Source organism: Choloepus didactylus, chromosome 7 (genome assembly GCF_015220235.1).
Source record: "Choloepus didactylus isolate mChoDid1 chromosome 7, mChoDid1.pri, whole genome shotgun sequence".
NCBI classification, from domain to species: domain Eukaryota; kingdom Metazoa; phylum Chordata; class Mammalia; order Pilosa; family Megalonychidae; genus Choloepus; species Choloepus didactylus.
In genome coordinates, this window is record NC_051313.1 from 93,192,230 (window position 1) to 93,214,686 (window position 22,457).

Consider the following 22,457-nt stretch of genomic DNA (forward strand, 5'->3'; position numbering starts at 1 on the left):
TCTGAATCATAAATATCTTTCACACAAGAGCCTCTAGTACAGGGTCTGCAGACTTCAGCCTCGCAGCCAAATCCAGCCCACCACCTGTTTTTACACATAAAGTTCTACTGGTATACAGCCATTCCCATTCATTTACATATTGTCTAGGGCTGTTTTCTGCTACAAATCTCTCTCTACCCCACTGGACTTTGTGTACGTGAAAATGATTTTTTATTGTTTTGTCACAGAGATTTTAGGATCATTTGTTACAGCCCCTAGCCTCGCTTTCCCCAAAAAACTCAAAGCCCATCATTTGCTCTCAGTTAATCATTCCAATTTTAATTGGCCTGCAAAATGGAAATATGTTACTTTACAACAGAACCACTGTGAAACCCTCTTCCTTATCGATGCCCAAGAGAGCATATGTGCTGCGATAACCTTGAACTCCACAGGATCCAAACTAGCAAGGGACTCTAGAAGAGGTACCATCATCCCTGTGTTCTCTGTCCCTGCAAAGATCAAAAACTACTGGTTTAGGGTAGGACTAATAGGGCAGGTGACTATCTCACTCCAGTTTTCAGCATGGATTCATAGTTCTACACATTGTCCAAGACTGGGAAGCCCATATCTTCAAGCGAGAAAACCTCGCAACCCCTTTTCCAGAAGAGCTATTGACCTGGAAAGGCACATGGGAAAGATGTTGATGGCTGCAACCCATTACCTCCTATCCAAGGCCCAGATGTGGTGACTAAGGCAAGCCCTTTGCCACTGTGCACATGGATTTCCTTAATCAGAAGAAAACCTGTTCTTTCAACAAGCATGAATTGCTAAGATTTTTAGTCACGTCATCTGATGAACACCTTTAAACTATAATATGGATTCTAAGGGTAACCAAGACCCAGAGATTTCTAAACTCAGGAAACAAATAAAATTGGAACATAAAATGACTCTAAGACCTTCACTATCTTCACTTCTATGCAACAACCGTAACCAGAAAAAGCATAAGATTACTTTCAATGGAGCCAAGTAACCATATACAGCAGGGGCACTAATAAGAGGTGATGCCTGAGCATGAGTTCTCAAGAGAACCAGTGTGTCTTGATCATGAGAATAAACTTTCTTGCAGAACCTTATGCAGGGGAAGTCAGAAGGGCAAAACAAAGCAGTCAGGGGGATAACACGTTTCAGATTTTAAGTTGTCCCTTACTGGGTGGTTTTGAAAAAAAAAAAAAACAGGAAAGATGGTAAAACACATCTTAAATTGTGCAATCCAAAAAAGAAGAAAGAGATTGCAGATGCTCCACTGCCTATATTATGAAGCCTATTTAATTATTTACAAACTCTCTCCAAGCCTGATTTTCAGCAGGCATGGTATATGCTGTGTATACATCATTATCCTCGAATTGCAGTATAAATGCTCATCTAAGTATAATGGTTTTTAAACAGAATTGTAATTGTAAAAGGACATATGAAAATTTATTCTGTGTACAAATATGCTTATACAAAACCTCTTTTAAATGTATTTCTTTGTACAGAATATGCACAAAACAACTAACATTTTACCTACACAAGATTTGGTGGTCATGATTATCAGAAGAAACCATTTATTATCTTTTAATCTAACTAGGATACTGGTCATAAAATCACAATAAGGCAAAAAACACACAAATAAGCACTTTATATCAAAGTGCACCCCATCATCACCCTCCCCCATGGGAAGGATCACCTCCTGTTAAATGGGGAGAGAAAGTGGTTAGTTTTTTGTGAATCCTTCCTGCATTCTTTTCCACAGGTTTCAGTCACCATCGGGGGCTCCCCTGACACTTAGAGCACCAGTGTGGACTGCACTTGCCTGACACTCCTGAATTTGAAATTCTTCCTTTGCTGTGTCTCTCAAGAACTGATATGGGACAAGTCGCATTTCCCTTTACTCTTGCTTTATTCTTAACAATACTATCACACACTTTACTCAAGAGTTGTTAAAGAGAATTATGCATAGGAAGAGAAAATTGAAAACTGTATGGTAAGCACGACTTTTCTCATAGTCCAAAGGAAAAGCATCCAAATACATAAACCTTCTCAGGCATCCTTGCCTGGTCACATACCAGTGCATTCTATTTCTCTGCACTTTTATGCCAAAGTACCTCCTTCTTTCCTTTCCACCCCCAACCCAGGGGACCTTCCCAGAGGGAAATCTCACTCTATGCCCACAGGCACTATTTATTAAATGAGATTTATCTCTTTCTCCCAAACACTGCATTTCCCTAAATCAGATTAATTTGCTTTAAAATAAAGTCTTGGAGGGCCTCATCTGTACAGTCAGTAGTTGGTATTTGATGTTTTATATCTGAAGAATGGGCTTCTGAAACTCCAAAACCTTCTAATACCAGGAGGACAATTCGAGCTAGCACCTTTCAAACTTTCCCCACCAGGTGAGTTTCAACCACACCCTTTTATTTTCCCAACTGCTGAAACACTTGCTCTCCAAAATACCCAAACACATGCAGGCCTCTTCATAAGGCAAAGAAAGAGTCGTTCTTTGCGAAAGCACATGCTCAACAGTTTTGAGTCATTTTTTCTTTCCTTTTCTTTTTTTAATTTTTCCCCTCCTTGATGCAAATTTTATCTGTTCAGACCTGCCAAAAATATAAAGTAGCCATTGCTCTGTCCTTCTCTTAATGGCTGCTCCGTTAACAACACAGAGACTGACCCTGGGTCAATTTCCAAGTTTGGTGGCAGGAAGCAAACTGGGTCTGATTCACCTTCCCCCACCTTCTAATTTAAAAACCCATGAAAACAGAAAAAGGCGCAAAGTTATGGCAGAATTTAAATAAAAAGTACAAAATATCATTGAAAGATTTTCCAATTTCAGAAACAAATTATCTCTAAATAAGCAGATAAATGGACCTGAATAATAATTAGCTTTGGAATGAAGTCTAGAGACAAGACAGGTAAAAGCTTCCAGCCACCCTCAATTTGTACATTTGAAACTGCAATTACATCCCACACAGCCTGGAAGTCATTCTATCTCCACCCTGTTCTATGTGGGAACTCTTATCCAAAGGAACTTTTATATCAATGTCTCTTTATATCCACTCAGGAGACCATAGTTCCCAGTAAGACAATGCAGGGCAGTGGTGCAGCACATCCTCAGCTGTGGCCTAGAACCATTGTTTATCACATTGGTTGCCAGTAGTAATGAAGGAAATGTAGCTTAGCCGTCAAGATTGTGAACACCTGAGTCATACAGACGTGCGTTCTAGTCCTGGCTCTTTCACTTACAAACTATGAGACCTTAAGGAAATTAATTAAACTTTCTGTGTCCCTATTTTTTTTTTTTTTTCAGAATGGGAATAAAACTTCATATGATTGTTTAGGGGATAAAATGAAATAAGTCAATTTAGAAGGTATCACAGTGCCTGACACATAGTAAGCATTTAATAATAGTATTCAAGAGTAGGTAGAATACAAGGTCAGAAGCCTGCGCTTCTCTTTCAGCTAGATGTACCTAAGTTCTGGCCAATAGGACATAAGAAGAACTAATGTGAGAAAATTTGGGTACTTACAGGGTAGCCCTCCCTTTCCCTTTTCCCTTTTTGCTAACTGAAATGTAAACATGGTGGTGAGCCATTTTGGGCCATGCAAATTAGGGCAAAACACTAGAGATAGTGAATCAACACATTCTCTATCCTCCTGTTCAAACTTGTATTGATTATTCTCTAGGCCTGATTGGCAGGTTTCATTCTGAAAGGTCTGCATTTCTCTCTTGAGTTGCTTCCTTTAATTCCCAGATCTCATGTCCTCTTCTTTACAGTTTGCTTTGTGAAAAGAAATAAAACAAAATAGAAGTACTATGGCTAAGAGACTTAAAATGGAGTCAGGAGGCCATTCTGGAGGTTACTGTTTTGCAAATCTCAGCCAGATATCACAAACTGCTGAAGTATGCATAGCCACAAGCAACAATGTTCCTCAAAACCCTAAGGTTGTCTGGGCACCAATAACAAATCACAAGATAAAGAAATTAGTAAACTACTTAAACTGAAGGATGTTTGGAGCACCTTGAATATCTACCAATCACAAACTATTTACATAATCTTTTTCTTTAAAAACCCTTGCTTGGAAGTAGCAAGATGGAACACAATTTGGGTTGCTACCTGGCGATGTGCTCCCCAATTTGCAACTCTAAGACCCTAAATGAACCTCTTTGTTGCCATGTAACTTAGTTTATTTCTCAGTTGACAGCTTCATTAAGGAAGAGTACATGGCAGGTAAACCTTTTATGTCCTTTCATGTCTGAACATGTATTTCCCCTTCATGCTTGAGTACTAGTTTGCCTAGGTATCGAAGTTTAGGTTGAAATTCATTTTCTTTCAAATTTTTCAACATTACATTCCTCTGCTTTCCAGCATTTAATATTTCCCTTCAGAAATCAGATGCCTGTCTAATACATTCATTTTACACAGCTTTCAATAGTCCTCTTCCATTTGAAGAAACTTGTCATTCTTTAGCTAAGGGAAACTATATGCTTTTATTCTTTTTATAACTTTCCTGTTGAGTTTTTTTTTGTTATTCTCTCTCTCTGGAATGCTTATTATCATATGTTGGGATTTCTGAAATTTCCTCTATGTCCCTGACTTTTAGCTCATAGTTTCCCTTTATTGTTTTTTATTTTATATTTTGATATTTCCTGAACTTCATCTTCCAATTCTATTGAAATTTTATATTGATAAGCATCACTTTTTGCCAAGAATTCTTTATTGTCCCATAGATATTCTTTGTCATCGCATACTGTTCTTATTTATTAAATTATCAATTATCAATGGTTTCTTAAATTATCAAATTGTGCTAAACACTTTATAAGGATTACCCTATTATTTTCTGCAATCACTTTCTGAAGAATGAAGAATAATTACGATTTTATATATAAGGAAAAAATAACTTAGAGATTACATTGTTTTAAGATCACAAAATAAGTAAATTTAAGTGGTGGACTTGGATTCTGACTTCAGAGCTAGATATTTTAACCACTACATTGTAATAGCCCTATTTTTTTCACATAGATGGCGATTGCTTGCATAATGGGCTTCCATACATTTCCACACTGTAATCCCCAATTCCAGGGAATATGTTACCTTACATGGAAACAAGGACTTTTCAGGATTTAGTTAAAGATTTGGAGATTGGGAAATTATCCTAGATTATCCAAGTGGGCCCAATGTAATCACAAGGGTCCTTAAAAGATGGAAGAAGGAGGCAGAGGAGCCTGAGTAGAAGAAACAAAAGTCAGATGACATGACTGCTGCTTTGAAGATGGAGAAAGGGACCATGAGCCAACAAATGCAGGCAGCCTCTAGAAGCTGGAAGGAGCAACGAAACAGATTCTCCCTGAAAGCCTCCAGAAAGTATGCAGCCCTGACAACTCATTTTGGAATTTTGACCTCCAGAGTCATAAGCTGATAAATTTGTGTTGCTTTAAACCACTATATTTGTAGTAATTTGTTAAGTGGCAATAGGAAACTAATACATAGAAACTTCATATTTCTGTTAAATTTATTCTTAGATTTTCTAAGTTTTTTTCTTTAGCTATGATCAAGGACATCCTTTCTCATTAGTTATATTTCTAAATGATGTCTTTGAAGTATATTAATTTTTGTATGTTGATCTAAAGACAGACTATCCTTCCTGATTCTTTCATAAACCCTAATAATTTGGGGTTGCACTTTTTGGTAGAAAATTATCACGTCTGAAAATGCTGAGTTTTTTTTTTTTTCTCTCTTCCTTTGTAATTGTCATACATTTTTGTTTCTTTGAGTCTTTGATATACTCATCAATCTACTTCTTGTTCTATTCATTGGCTAGGGCTACATGTACAATGCTGAACAGTACTGATTTCTGATTTTAATGACAATGTTCAAGATGTTTTAACATTAAGCATATTTGATTTGCTAACATTTAATTTAATGAATTTGGGCTTATGTTCAGTAATAAAATAGGCTTGTAATTTTCCCCTTTTGGTGATATCTTTGCTCAGTTTTGGTATTATTGATTCATAAGCCTCTCAGAATTGGAAAGCCTTCCAACGTTTTCTCTACTATAGAACAATACATATAATTATTTGCTCTCTACTTTCAGCAGAAATTGCACTTAAATGCTTCTGGCTCAGATGCCTTTTATATGGATAAATTTGTGATTTCTTTGTTAATATTTCTATTTTTATTGGCTCTTATTTAAGTTTTGGTAACATATTTTCTTAGAAAATATTCCACTTCATATCTCTTAGCACAGCAAATGATGATTGATTAAATCCAGGAAAAATCCCAACATTTTGTCTATTTAAACTGACTTAAAATTGATCAACTTAAATAGACATAAAACGGTCTTTCAGGTACTGGGGTCATTAAACACACAGAAGAATTAACATTTCAGTCATGCTCTATCAGACTGATCCAAAGTTGTAAAACTTACTATAGCCAGTTGACAATAAAGATATTTAAGTAGGAATTTAATAATTAAAAACATACAAAAATAATGTATTTAACATAGCATGTTTTTTCAGAACTACTTTTTAAAAATGTAAATGATAATATTTTTAAAAACTAGGCAAAAGAATAAATATAGTGATTTTTGGTTTAAAGTGAAAGGTATATCTTTGCCAACCAATATTTTTATATTTAAACACTGGTGATACAAGTTTCACAATGAGATACACTCCTACATATCCCTATGTAACATCTACTTTTTCAAGTTATGCTTTCTAAACTGTAAGCATCTTGGTAGCATAGAATATGTCTTAGTGCCTAGAATAGTGTCTCAAACATAAGCACACTGGATCTCAAGAGCTGTAAATTAAATGAATGAATGAAAGAACACATTGGAATCACAAGTACAAGTAGAATTTATTCATTATTTCTCTGTGCTCTACTAAATCCAAAGATCTTTGATAAGAGCTTTGATAACATAATCCCTTTCTTTTTTAAGTCACTTATGAGACTTAACTTTCTGGTATCCTGAAAACAAAAAAAAAAACTCCTTCAGAGAAAACTTGTAACTTAAGTAAATTGCATTCTTTTGAAATTATAGTTGAGAGAATCAATTTTCTTTCTTTGAGAAGTACTAAGCAAAGAGAGAATGTGGTTTTTGCTAGTTTAAATGGAACAAGAATTCACAGATTTTTATATTCAGAATCTCTTTCTACAATCCCCTTTAATAGTCTAATCTTAAAAATTAATACATTTCACATGACCACAAAGAAATTATAAGAATCACAAGCGTGAGCAACCTGCATGTGTTTATAGTCCATAAACTTGAAGGCAAAGATCATGTTTTATTTGCCATTTTTATCACCAGCATTTTTTGCCTGATAAAATGGAAAGGAACTGGCAATGAGGAAAATGCAGGCAAAGAGGATGAAAGAAAGGAAGACAACATAGTCTTGGTGCATAATAAGTGCTCAATAAATATTTAGTGAATGAAAAAAGATAGAAACAGAGAAATAAAAAGAAGAATAGAAAGAACTTCCAAGTCTAGGTACCTGGGTATTATAACTGTTGCGGAAATTTTATTAACCAATAAAATGCATGACTTTTTATAATATTGCCAGACCAATGCTGAAAAAATTTGTTTTTCATGCTTTGCTTTTATGAAGACCTATGAGAGAAATCACTCAGCAAGAAATAAAATGCTATTCCAAAAGAGAATGTGTGTGTCTTAAAGCAATAACAAAATGAAACTTTATGTTGTTTTAATTAAGACTGAGAAAAAGACATCATAAAGTTTTAACTTCTACATCTCAAAGAGAATCTGCAGGATTCAGAAACTCATGAAAATCAGAAAAAAGAGTTTTCAGAATTTAAAGAGAGTTTTTTTGTTTTTGTTTTAATTTGGAACTTGGAAAGCATGTTTCATCCCCATGATTCCTGGAAAGCATTTTCAGTAACTTACACCTCTTTCTCAATTGGACATTTAAAAGATTTAAGTGCTTTAATATTCAACTTTTTTAAATTCAACTTTTTTAAAGCATGTAAGTCAAATTACAGTTGATTTGTGATAGGTAAGGGGTAGATGGAGGACTCTTCAAAATATGGTTTTTGGTTACTATTTATTGAAATAATAATTTTGGTTAATTTAAATGTACATATAAATGAAAAAAATCCATATAAAAACCAAGTTTAAATAATATTTAACTTTGACTTTAATTTGCTTCATGAGTTTCACTATGATACTGGTTACTCTCCTATATAATTTTGGGAACTGGTACAAATTTTGGATACAGGGGGAACTAGGCATCCTTCTCCACCACTGCATTGAGAACTCAAGAGTTTATATGGTATAAATCTAATTGTTTTTAGGTAAAAATGATCATAGAAGTCTCTTCTCATATCTCAACTGAAGATATATATTTCCTAACCTTTTTTTCACACCGTCTCCAGTTCTAAAGTTTTGCAGGTATGCAAACTCCACCAGCTGTTCTTCCTTTTTAGATCCACCAAGTCCTGACAATTCTATCTCGGGCATTTTTCTGGCAGCTTCTCTCCATTCCCATTGCCTTGATGATGGTATCCCCCTAGCCCTGACCGTTCCACAAACCCCAATCTGATCTCCCTAATTCCAGTCAATCCACTCTCTACACACAGTGTGTTCTCTAACACTCTAATACTGCCCTGCTTAAAACTCTCCATGGTCTAGAGAACACCATCTAGCCCTGTACTCCAAGGTCTTTTAAAATTTAGATACTACCTAATTTTCCATGCTCATCTCCTGCCTTCTCCCTACCACAAACCTACATAATCTTCCTTATAGCCAGAATCTATTTTCTGAACTCTGTAAATCTTTTCATGACTTCCTGCCTTTATTCAGGTTGCTCCCTCCGCTTGGAAGGTTCTTATTGTCCAATCACATTTGGCAGACTTTTTATCATTCAAGCTCCAAGTTCAACTGTTGGCTTTTCTGTGATGCTCTATTGATTCCTCCCTCTAACCTCTCCTGAATGAACCACTCCTTCCTCATGTGGAAAACATACACACTATTCTACCCCCTTTCCCCTTCCTTAGGATGGAAGCTATTGAAGTACAGAGACTAGGTCTTTGTACTTGGAGGCTTAACACCATGCTTAGTACATAGAGGTGATTCAAAAATTTCTTCTTTGTCAAATATAATATGGGGTGGGGAGAGAAGAATAACTCAAAGTTATCATGAAAGCATAGCAACCATCTCCTCTGAAATTTCTGGGGGTCAGTTACCCTGATTTTGGTCAGCCCTCTTCTCCCCAGTGGAGTATGAGGCTGCTTAGAGCTATTAGTCAGGGAAAGGGTGGGCACCAGAAGGAGAGCAGCAAGTCTTGGAGCCAGACAAACACAGGTATGCTGAAAAGGAAGGTTGACTGGGTAGACTAGCATCTTGCCTACATTCAACAATATCAGCCCCTAGAAACAAATGACTCTCTCCTCCCCAGCATCTCCAACACTAATCAGCCTACTGCCTAATTTCAGAACTTCCCTGGGGAGGTAAAACTTTCCCAAATTCTTACTGAATTTCACTTCAGTTAATCCAAAAAGTCTTCAGAGTTGATCCTATGTGAAAATGGTAATTCTTCATCTTCTGAACACACATTACTTAAAAAAAAAAAAAAAAAAAAAAAAAAAACCCTGCCTCAACAAGAAGGGGGTCTAAGATTAAAAAATAATAATAAGCAATGATTTGGGTGGAGCAGATTTGCAATTTCCTACTTTTTGAGTTGTAACCCATTATATGGTGGCAGATTGAGATGGGTCAAACTCAATATTTGGCTGCAACATGAGAAAGACAATAAGCATTTTAATACAAAAACCACTGCACTAGATTATCCCCTTGCCATGCCAAATTGACACACACACCCCACATATATTCTCCCATTGCCCCAATCCACAAAATATACAACATCTAATACCTTGCCAGACTTGAGCTCTGTGAATTAAGTATTCGTCCCTAGAAAGTACTGCCACTAGTTGTATTACTTCCTCAGTTTATGGGCATATAATAAAAGATTGAAGCAGTATCCATAGCTCTGTTTATACCATATAATGTCTTCCCTCTGTTTACTGCTATTTGCTAGGCCTGTCACACTGCCACTAGCACAGATGTTACATTCAAATTAAGCAATACCACTTCTCATTCTTAGTCACCAGCATAGTCTATCTACTGCTGTTTGTTCACGATTATCAGCATGTTGGTTGAACTGGTTCTAATGATGCCTCAGTGGCTATTTCTACCCTGAAAAAGAGAAGCCAAATATTTGCAAAACTCTACATGTAGATTTATAAAAAATCCACCCAGGGTAGAATGCATCATCTTCCCAAGTATTATACAATTGCATAGTACTCTTAGCCAACAAGGTGTCAAGATACTCTTATATAAAACTAAATTGATTTTTACACAGATTCTACAGTGATTATATTTTTATTAATATTTTTATGGGAGTTTTAAATTCCCTCAAGCATAAAGATAATTTCTGTTTGGTTTATTTCCAGAAAGGAAAAAAAAATTAACTCCTTTACCCAGCTTAGAAAAGACAAGATAGAAGGGAAATTGGTAAAAACAGGGATGAACAGAAGTGCAGCCCTTTGAACCAAACAGACGAACAAATCCTATGGTACTGCAACATAAAAAGAAAAATCCTTCATTGACAAAAGACACTGTCTGAGTACACCAGTCTCCTTTGAAAGTCTGGAGAAGCCGTGCAGAATAACAATGATGGCATTGCAATGACTACAATTTGTGCATTATAAATGGTGTGTTTTTAATAAGTTCTTGCATTGATATATATCTTTGTTATAAAGATCCCATTTCTCCCCAGGTCATTTTTCATGTTTTTCTCTCTGAACACAGCCTCTTATTCTAGCAAATAGCAATGCCCATATTAATGGTGTAAAATGGTTCAGAGTGAAAAACAAATTGTGTATCGTCGCTGTAATAGCTCTGTTCCTGTCAAGTGAACTGCAATTGACCTTGGAGGGAAGGTTAGGTGCTGTATCCCTAAGGAGGCTCATTCAAGCTGGAAATTGCCGACTGTGGAAGTGACAACACACTGAGGGAGACAGAAGGAATGACAGATGCTTGTTCTACCAGTACAGATGCTGGGTAATTCATGGTTCAAACAGTCACACCAGCCTTCCAAGGCAGTCATGAGACATGGAACATCTCCTCAACAACAGACTATCCCTGTTGCAGGATTATAGTAAAACAATCTTATTTCCAAACTATTCTACTCTAAGAGTCATAACTAGAAGTCACTGTGACTGTTTCTTCAACAACCTACAATGTATATATCCAAATGTGTGTTGTCTTTCAGAGGAGTCTATTGGACACTTCATATGTTTGTTCCATTAGAGATACAGTTATTCAAATCACTTCAGGATAAAATGGGACAAGACATTTCAAGTAGAGGGGATAGCAAAGCAACACTCTCAGTGTTTAGGGAACATCAAGGTCAATATAAGTAGAGTGAGTAGGAGGAGACCGTGAGAGAAGAGGAAAGAGTTGTAGTGATAGCATCATACTCTGTTGGACCTGGTAAGCCATGAGAGAGTTTAGAATTTATTTTCAGTTGATAGGAAAACATCAAAAAGTTCTAACCAGGGGAGTTATATGATACACTTAAAAATCACTCTCACTGCTATATAAAGAACAGATTGTTGAAGGGCAAGAGTAGGAGCAAGGCAACTGTGTGCTAGGGGAAGGTGAGGTCATGGTAACTTCAAGCAGGGTAGCAGGGATGGAGGTGGTAAAGTGGTTAGATTTAGGATGTGTTTTGAAACAGGAATCAAAAAGACTTTCTGAGTGGAGCAGCAGCTACCCTGTGCCCAGCAAAATGGAGCTCAAGGCCATAAGCAGATACGGCAGCCCAGTGAACCCAGCTGTTTTCTCCATCTGACAGTGGTGCTATTGGCCATTGAAGTGTTCTTCATTGTCTCATTCTTCATTTAGGAGGCAACCTCCACCAGTACACTCAGGATATCTACAAATAGCTCCTCATCTCCTTGGTGGCCTCTCCCTTCCTGGGCTTTGGAGTACTCTTTCTGCTGCTCTGGGTTAGCATCTACATTTAAGCTCCCAAGAGTATCAACTAGGCAATTCTCTGACTCCCTGCTTTTGTGAATTAACCTTTTCACTGTTTTGGAGGCATCCCACCTGCTGCTCCCCAATAAAGGCAGGTGTATAGCCAAAAAAAAAAAAAAAAAAAGACTTGCTGACTCCTGCCTTCTTTACAGATATTTCCTCTAACTCACTTTATGAAATATGAAGTCACAATTCTTCCAAAAATTCAGAGTACCCATTTATTCATTTATTATACACTTATTTACTGACAATTTACTGTATGTAGCAAGCTATGCTGAGTAACAGAAATTCAGAGATGGGTAAGATACAGTGCAGTTTTGAAACAGTATCAAAACCACAAAAATATTACATAGCTCAAAAGTATAAACACACATACTCTGAGTGCCCCCTCACTGAGGTAGCTACCACCTCCAGGTTAAATTGTACCCCTTTTGTCTTAGTTTGCTAGGACTGCCTTAACAAGTGCCACACACTGGGGGTAAAACAGCAGAAGTTTATTGTCTCAGTTCTGGAGGCTAGAAGTTTGAAATCAACATGTTGGCAGGGTCATGCTTCCTCTGAAGTCCATAGAAGAGCATGTCTCCTTGCCTCTTCTTAGCTTCTGATGGTTGACAGCAATCCATGGCATTCTCTGCCTCAGTCATCATAGGGCATTCTCTACTCTCTCAATATATCTCTATCTCTATCTCTATCTCTCTCTCTATTTCTGTCTCTATCTCTATCTCTCTCTGTGTCCACATTTCCTCTTATAAGAACACAAGTCATATTAGATTAAGGGTTTACCCTACTCCAGTATGACCTCAACTTAACTTGCTTAACTTCATCTATAATGACCCTATTTCCAAATTAGGTCATATTCTGAGGTATTTGGGGATTAGGACTTAAATGTATCCTTTTGAGGAACAGAATTCAATCCAAAACATCCTCCAAACATGTATTTTTCCCATGTGATAAATCTATGCATTGTGGTAAGGGAGATAATCATGTGAACTGTTGGCTTAGTTGAGTGTGGTCTCATAGTTGCATGAACAAGGTATAATTTAGGGGCACCAGGGAAGGTAGGGTCAGCTCTACTTAGAGCAGTCAGGGAAAGTATGTCTTTAAATAATCTGTTTTTTTCTCACAAGACTTCGGTGTAGCTATCTTTAAAACTGAGATAATAATTCCTGCCAAGTCACCTCAGGAAGTTATTATATAATGCATCTCATCTTTTCTATTTCTGTATCATCATCCCACAACATTGCAATTGTGAGATATACATACTTTATCTCCTCTTATAACTGTAACTCCCAATAGTCATTCCTTTCATTATTAATTTGTAGCTTGACTTTCTCTTCTAAAGAAAGTTTTAAAAAGAGGTTACAATTTCAGCACAGTGGCATTTCCACATTAGCTATCCCTGCCCAGTTATATTTTAATTCTATATTTGAGTTTCAATATGATATATCTTTTTGTCATTTGATCTCAAGGACTTCAAGGCAGGAATCTGGTTAATTAAAATATAATATGGTGTCCATATCTAGAAGGCTTACCACATATTAAATAATAATTATTTCAGCATCGAAACAAATTAAAGGAAAGCCCAAATTCTTACCATTGCACCTCAGGATAAATTCTCCATGTAAACAGAAATGTCACACTCACCTTTCTCCTTATTTACATCTTTAAAATATTACTGATTCTTTTCAAAAACTAGAATTTAGAAATTTTTAAATTACACACTTTTGGAGACCTCTGCTTCCAGCCAAGATGAAGTAACACTTCTACCGAAAATAACAACAACAAAACCCAACAAAATAAATGAAGCAAGGTTTCCAAGACACCGGATGTAAGGAATGAAGGACAGTGATCCCTGAGAGACAGGAAATAAATGAGGTGAGCTCTAGGATTGTCCCAGCTTACCTCTTGAGAGAGCTTCCATGCCTTGGTACTGGGAGGGGGACCCAGGCAGGGCCCAGTGAACTCAAGTTCACAAGACATCGTTGAGAGTCCAGGAAGACCAGAGACTAGAGTTCATAGGAAAGAACATCATACAGACAGAGCTGCATGGATAGAGAACTCCAGGTATCTGCATAGGGTAGTGCTTGAGTATTCATCAGAGTACTGATTAGCACTACATGTGAGGAAACTGCTGGAAGCCAGGGAAAGAATCATGTGAAAGGATTAGCAGGACAAGAGTCAGGGGCTCATGCAAACCTGGGAATAGTGTCTTGTCCACACAAGCCAGGCCCAAAAGCCTCATAATTCATGAAGCAATGGGTAGAATGAAGTGCTTGCCTTAGTGGTGGGGAACAATAAGCCCAAGACAGAGCAAAAGTTAAGTAGAGATACTGAAGATATAAAATAAGATCCAAATCAAATGTTCATAGATGAAAACTACAATGCTGGAGTTGAAAAATACACTGGATGGGATTAAAAGCAGATTACATATTTCAGAAGAAAAAATCAGTGAACTTGAAGATATAGCAATAGAAACTTTCCAAAATAAAACACAGAGAGAAAAGAGATTTTTAGAAAATGAAACAGGAATCAGTGAGCTGTGGGACAACTCCAACTGGTCTAATATACATATAATTGGAGTCCCCAAAAAGAGAACAGAGAGGGGAAAACAGAAAATATATTTGAAAAAGTAACGGCAGAAAAAATTCCAAATTTGATAAAAATGATAAACCCACAGATCCAAGAATCTCAACAAACCCAAGCTAAGGAACATGAAGAAAACTACAGTAAGGCATATCATAATCAAGTTTCTCAAAACCAATGAAAAAGAGTGTGCCGGTTTGAACATATTGTGTTCCCCAAATGCCATTATCTTTATAGTCTTGTGGGGCAGAAGTTTTGGTGCTGGTTAGATTTGCTTGGAATGTGCCCCACCCACTATGGGTGATGATTTTGAGGAGATGTTCCCATGGAGGCGTGGCCCCGCCCATTCAGGGTGGGCCTTGATCAGTGGAGCTATATAAATGAGCTGACTCAAAGAGAGGGAACTGAGTGCAGCTGAGAGTGATGTTTTGAAGAGGAGCAAGCTTGCTGGAGAGGAATGTCCTGGGAGAAAGCCATTTTGAGGCCAGAGCATTGGAGCGGACGCCGGCTGCCTTCCTAGCTAGCAGAGGTTTTCCAGACAACGTTGGCCATCCTACAGTGAAGTGCCCAATTGCTGATGTGTTGCCTTGGACGCTTCGTGGCCTTAAGACTGTAACTGTGTAGCGAAATAAACCCCCGTTTTATAAAAACCTATCCATCTCTGGTGTTTTGCATTCTGCAGCATTAGCAAACTAGAACAAAGAAAAAAACTTAAAATCAGCCAAAGGGAAAAATCATGTTACTTATAGGTGAACAAATAAGAATGGTGGCAGATTTCTGTTCTTAGAAAGACAATATTAAAAGAATGTAAAAACAAACTGAAAACTGGGAGAATATATCTGCAAAGCATATATTCAATAAAGAACTTTTATCCACAATATATAAAAATCTTTCAAAACTCAATAATAAAATTCCCACTTCACACAACCAGCATGGATACTATTTGTAAGAAGCAGAAAAGAATAAGTGTTGGCAAGGATACAGAGAAGTAGGAACCCTTATGCATTACTGGTGGCATTGTAAAATGGTACAGCCACTGTGGGAATCAGTTTGATGGTTCCTCAGAAGTTGAAAATAGAATTACCTTATGAGTCAGCAATCCCACTTCTGGGGATTCACCCAAAAGAATTGAAAGCAGGGATTCAAAAAGATACTTGTACAACAATATTTACAGAGGCATTAAAGTAGTAGCAACCCAAGTAGTCTCTGAACAGATGAATGGATAAACAAAATGTGGTATATATACAAAATGGAATATTATTCTGCTGCAAAGAGGAATGAAGTTCTGATATATGCTACAACATGGATGAACCTCGAAGATATCATGTTGAGTGAAATAAGCCAGACACAAAAAGGCAAATATTGTAGGATCTTGCTTATACAAAATATTGAGAAGATGCAAATTTCATAGAGACAGATAATAGATTATAAATTACCAGGGACCGGGTGAAGCTGGGGAAGGAGTTATTGATTAATGGGTACAGAGATTTTGTTTGAGGTGATGGAAAGGTCTTGGTAATGGATGGTGATGATGTGAGCACAATATTGTGAATGTAATTACTGTTACTGAATTGTACACTTGAAAGTGTGTTAAAATGGGAAATTCTGAGTTGTATATATGTTACTACAATAAAATGTTGAGAGAGAGAAAGAGAGAACAGCCCATTTTTAAAATGGGCAAAAGAGTTGAACAGACACTTCATCAAAGATGACAGACATTTTCATAGATGACAAGCACATGAAAAAGATGCTCACCATCATTAGTCATTAGGAATATGCAAATCAAAACTACCATTTGATACCCCTACCTACCTATTAGAATGTCTAAAATTAAAAAGACTGACAATATCAACTGTTGGAGAGGATGTAGAGGAACTGGAACTCTCATGCACTGCTGGTGGTTATTACCACCACTTTGCAACCACTTTGGAAAACAATTTGGTAATTTATTAAAAAGTTAAATATAGATGCACCATATAGCACCCTCATTTCACTCCTAGGTATTTTCCCAAAAGAAAAGAAAGCATATGTCCACATAAAGACTTATACACAAATGTTCATAATAGCTATATTTATAATAGTAAAAAGCTGGAAACAACCCAAATGTGTGATAATGGGTGTGCTGGTTTGGATGTATTATGTCCCCAAAGCAACATGTTCTTCAATGCAATCTTGTGGGGTAGACATATTAGTGTTGATTAGGTTGGAATCTTTGGATTAGGCTGTTCCCATGGAGATGTGACCCACCCAACTGTGGGTAATACCTTTGATTAGATTATTTCCATGGAGGTGTGGCCCTGCCCATTCAGCATGGGTCTTGATTAGTGGAGCCCTATAAGAGCTTAGACAGAAGGAACTCACTGCAGCAGCTAAGAGAGACATTTTGGAGATGGCCGTTGAAAGCAGACTTTTGCTGATGTTTTGGAGATACTAGCCCAGAGTTTGCCCTGAGAAGCTAAGCCTAGAGACATTTTGGAGAACGTCATTTTGAAAAGCAAACCGGGGAGCAAGCAGACACCAAACACATGCCTTCTGCGCTAACAGAGGTTTTCCGAATGCCAATGGCCTTTCTCCACTGAAGGTATACTCATGTTTTTGTCTTGGTTTGAACACTTTTATGGTCTTAGGATTATAACTTTGTACCCAAATAAACCCCCTTTATAAAAGCCAATCTATTTCTGGTATTTTGCATAACAGCAGCATTAGCAAACCGGAACAATGGGTGAATAAGCAAACTATGGTACACCCAGCAATAAGAAAGGAATGAACTATTGATAAATGCAACATGGATGATAATCAAAATGATTGTGCTGAGTGAAAGAAAACAAAAATATTGCATACTGTATGATTCCATTTATAGAAAACTCAAGAAAATATGAACTAATCTGTAGTGACAGAAAGCAGGGCAGTAGTTTTCTGGGAATGAGGATGCAGTGGGGCAGTGGAAAGATTACAAAGAGGTGTAAAGAAAAGTTTTGTGGGTATTGGACATGTTCACTGTCTTGATTAGGCTGATGGTTTTAGAGATGCACACATATTTCAGAACTTACCAAGTTTATACTATAAATATGTGCAGTTTATTGTATGTCAATTATACACCAATAAACTTAAATATTTTACACATAAAAATAAATAAAACAATTAGTTTCTTATTGATCTATTCCTTTTCTTTCATTTTTATGTGTATCTTATGTGATGATGATTATAAAATAACATTTTTATTTTCTTCATTAACTCAAATGCTTTTGGAAAACAAGTAAATGTTGAAAAATATATATCTTGATATGCTTGGAAAATTCATCTTGAAATAATATATTTTTTAAGTACATTACATGTAAAACTTCATATACAAGAGTTCAAGAGTTCATGCTTCTTTTTAAGAATTTTGTCACTACTTGGTTGATCTCCTGCATGCTTTAGGCTTTTTGACTCAGTGATGAAATTGCTCTTGATGCGACAGAATACATACTGAGACTCCCCGGTAGACACAGTAATGAAGGGTTAGTTGATATATCTATTTTTTTCCCAAACTTTACCACTACACTGACCCCCAAGTATTACATCTCAGCAAGAAGATGTTTCTAAGTTACATTTATACAACATAGTCATCCATAACATTTCAGGGATTTTATATCCTAGTGTCAAGGTTATCTTCTCTTAGCCACTATAATTTTTCATAATCATTGAGCTCTAACATTACAATGTTAGCTTTTAAAAACAGGGCTTTTGCTTGTTTGTTTTTAAATTTTCTCATGAAGGTTATATCCAACATGCATAATAGTGCAAAAATTTTCCTGTACAATTATAAAGTAAAAATACTTTATTATTACTTCATTTCTCTCTGATCAGTTGGATGTACATACATCCAACTCATTTCTATCTCATAAGAGATTTTCCAAATATGATACTTAATGAAATTTTAGAAAAAAAGGTTTTCCTTTGATTTGTCTATTGTTGTTTGATCAACATATTACTAGATTGCTTTAATACTGGATTTTATTAGTATCATGTATATGTCTTTAACAATGATTCCTCATAACCCAAATAAAGAGGAAAGGAATGAAAACATTACCTAATGTCACAGAACAAAAATTGTAAGCACAAACCAAACTAAAATTCAGAAGATCCTAGGCTGGCATTCAAAATGGAAAATCATATGCTATAGTGCGTTTGACTTCCTGTTAGAAATAAGATAACAGAAGCTTTTACAAGACCTGAAAATTGTTTTGATGTCTTTGCTTCAGTGTTCTTACAACGGCATCATTTTTCAAGCTGTTGGTGTGGTTCTCAAGAGTTAAATAATGCATGCCTTCCATTTCTTTTTTGGTGGGGGGCAGAAGATACTATAAAAGTGTTGATATGATTAGAGTTGTGGTGGCAAGAGGTTCCAGTAAGGATGATCGCCTTCATAACATTATTTTATCCTTGCTATGAGGAATCTGTTGTATGTTTAGATTTCACCTAGCAAGCCAAAGCATAAATTCCAACAGTAAACTTATATTTCACTTTCCAGTAAAACTGAGATGGTCCAAACAAACAGGTTTAGCACATGTAAAAATTTTTAAAGTGTGTGTGGGGGCGGGGGGGGGGGACAAAAAGTAGGAGGGAGAAAATTAAATAAGAATGGACTGATATCATTCTTTTATTCAGACCCAGTTATATTTCAAAGCCTTGGTATTTTTTGCTTGATACTGCTATTCCTGGTGGTACAGACTGAGTCCCCAAATATGACCTTTAATTGTGGAAGTAGAAGAACATTACATGGCATGAGCTAAAAGGAAAATTAGAGAAAGCTTCTTTCATAAAATATCTAGAAGTCAGAAGAAACTATCAAAATTTACTTAGACACTTGCTTATTAGCTGGTCAACCAAGAGTGATGTGAGGCACCCCTTATACGGAAAAGATACTAATGATTGTAGGAGGAAAAGGGGCTTTCTCTGGAGGCTGGAAATGTCCATGTTTCCTGGAAGTTAAAGGCTGGAGCAGGAAACATCTCAGAAACAGACATCTTCATAAGAGGGAAAAAACATGGAGATTGCAATTAAAGGAAATAAGTTTAATCCCTAATTTTATGGCCAGTGTTCAATACATGTAAGTCATGGATTTCAGAGTTAGTGAGCAAGGACATAACAGAGGCTGTTGGGAATCACTATGTACCAATAGAGTCCAGGGCAGATATAAAAACAACTTCTGGTATCTGAGCATAAGTGTAAAAATATTTTGGGGTCTTTGAGAAAGCTCAAATGATAATACTTCATATATTTTTCATCATCATAAGCAGATAAAGACTTCTGGCAGTATACACATCATTCATAATAGAGAAAATCAAATTATAACTAAAATGAGATACCATATGTGCTGGTTTGTATATATTATGTCCCCCAGAAAAAGGCATGATCTTTGATGCAATCTTGTGGGGGCAGACTTACTAGTGTTGATTAAGTTGGAACCTTTGGATTAGGTTGTGTCCATGGAGATGTGACCCACCCAACTTGTAGGTGATAATTCTGGATAATTTCCTTGAAGGTGTGGCCCCACCCATTCAGCGTGGGCCTTGATTGGTTCACTGGAGCACTATAAAAGCTCAGACAGAAGGAGCTCGTAGCTAGCTGGAGCTGAGACAGACATTTTGAAGACAGCGGTTGGAAGCTGATGCAGACATTTTGGAGAACGCCATTTCAAAATTTAACCTGGGAGCAAGCAGACACCAGCCACGTACCTTCCCAGCTGACAGAGGTTTTCCAGATGCCAATGGTCTTTCTCCAGTGAAGGTACCCTTTGTTGATGGACACTTTAAGGTCTTAAGACTGTAACTGTGTAACCAAATAAACCCCCTTTATAAAAGCCAGTCCATTTCTGGTATTTTGCATCCTGGCAGCATTTGCAAACTAGAACACCATAGGTTATATCAGATTGGAAAATATTTAAAAGTTTGATGCTATACATGAAGGTGTCGGGCAATAGGCAGTCATACATCCTGAGGGAAGTATAAATTTCTATAACTTCTAGGGAAAGCTATTTGGCAATATGTGTCAAAATTTAAAATGTCCATGCCCTTTGGCACAGCAATTACACTTCTTGTCAATTTTTCCTACAAATGTACTCACAAATGTGCAAAATGACCTATTAACTTAATAAGTACTCAACAGCAACTGCATACCAGCTACTGTTCTAGGCACTTGGGATATAGTAGCATACACAGTAGATGGTCTCATGAAGCTAATATTGGTCTGGGATAGAGCCTATTAATAAATGAATACATATGTCAAATGGTGGCAGATGCTGTGAAAAAAAATTAAGTAGGGTAAGATGTAGTAAGTACATGATTTAAATAAGGTTGGTAAGGACCTTTAAATAGATATCTGAATGAAAGGAAGAAATAAGCCATGCAGATATCTATGGAAAGAGTGTTCTAAACATACAAAGAGATTCTCCACATGTTTTGGTTTGATAAAGCTGCCAGAATGCAACATACCCAAAATAGGTTGGCTTTTACAATGGGGATTTATTAGTTTAGAAAGAGATTTACAGGCTAAGGTCATGAAATTGTCTCAATTAAGGCATCAACAGGACTATACCTTTTCTGAATAAAGGCTGTTGGCATCTGGGATTCTTCTATCAGATAGCAAGGCACATGGCCAGCGTCTGCTGGTCCTTCTCTCTGAGTTCCATTGCTTTCAGCTTCTGGCTTCAGTGGCTCTATCAACTCCTCCGGTGGCTTTTAGCTTTTCTCTGTAAACCCTCTCCAAATTTCTCTAGGTTTTCCTGTCCTTTATCCTCTTCCTAGAGGACTCCAATAAAAGGATTAAGACTCACCTTGAATGGGGTGGGTCACATCTTAATTGAAATAACCTAACCAAAAGGTCTCACCCACAATAGGTCTGCACCTACAGGAATGGATTAAAAGAACATGGCCTTTTCTGGGGCACATAGCTTCAAACCAGCACACCACAGCATTGTGCATAAAAATAAAAGATTGAAAACATCCTAAATAGGAGGCTGGATTAAGCAGGTTCAGTATATATGTTCCAGACTATCTGGAAACATAGAGAAGAAAACAATAATTACCCCTGGGGAGGAGTACTGGGTGGCTAGAGCTGGTGTATTAGATAGAAGATTTACTTTTCACTGTATCCCACATCGGACTTTTCAAATTTTGTATTGTATGCCTATACTCTTAGTTTCATATACAAAGCACCATACTGAGGTGGTTTATGTTAAATGTTTCAATATCCTGAGCACCTTGTGGTACTCAAGGGTTATATCAAGTTTGGACTCAGGAGACAAGTATTTGGAGGCAAGCTCAGAATTTTCTGCTTTCCCACTTTCATGTTCTTGTTAACTGTATGTTTATCTTTCTTGGAGTTGTAGCAAACAGAACATTCCTACTGGGTTTTCCAATTAAAATAGTGAGACTTACATAGTAGCTATCTTGCATGTTGCATTCCTGTAATTGACAGGAGCGTCATTTGCATACATCTGCTCATCTTCTTAGAGCATTCTCACCCTCTTTCAAGCCCTATTAATAAACCACCAAAATCAGTCTGAGACATTTACAAAATAGTGTCCTTTCCATCTATTTTTTGGATATCAAAGTACAGTTGTATTTTACTACTTCCTATATCCTGGTAAATATAGAGTATAGGCAAATGAGTCTTGTATCTTAGCACCAATCAATCCCAAATCATTTTCAAATGTCAGAAAACTCAGTGAATCGTGAATGGCCTGTATGGCTGCCAATTTGCACATGTCACAAATATTACTGCATAATAATATTTGCTGAAACTGCTATATTTTAAAT

The 22,457-nt window shown here is 36.8% G+C and overlaps 1 protein-coding gene and 1 pseudogene across 1 annotated transcript in view; one reads left to right on the top strand and one right to left on the bottom strand.

Annotated features, from left to right (window-relative positions):
- Window positions 1–22,457, bottom strand: part of PRIM2 (DNA primase subunit 2) — an 804,531-nt gene that overhangs the window by 199,948 nt on the left and 582,126 nt on the right. The gene's annotated exons all lie outside the window — the stretch shown is intronic.
- Window positions 11,825–12,062, top strand: LOC119539222 (annotated as a pseudogene).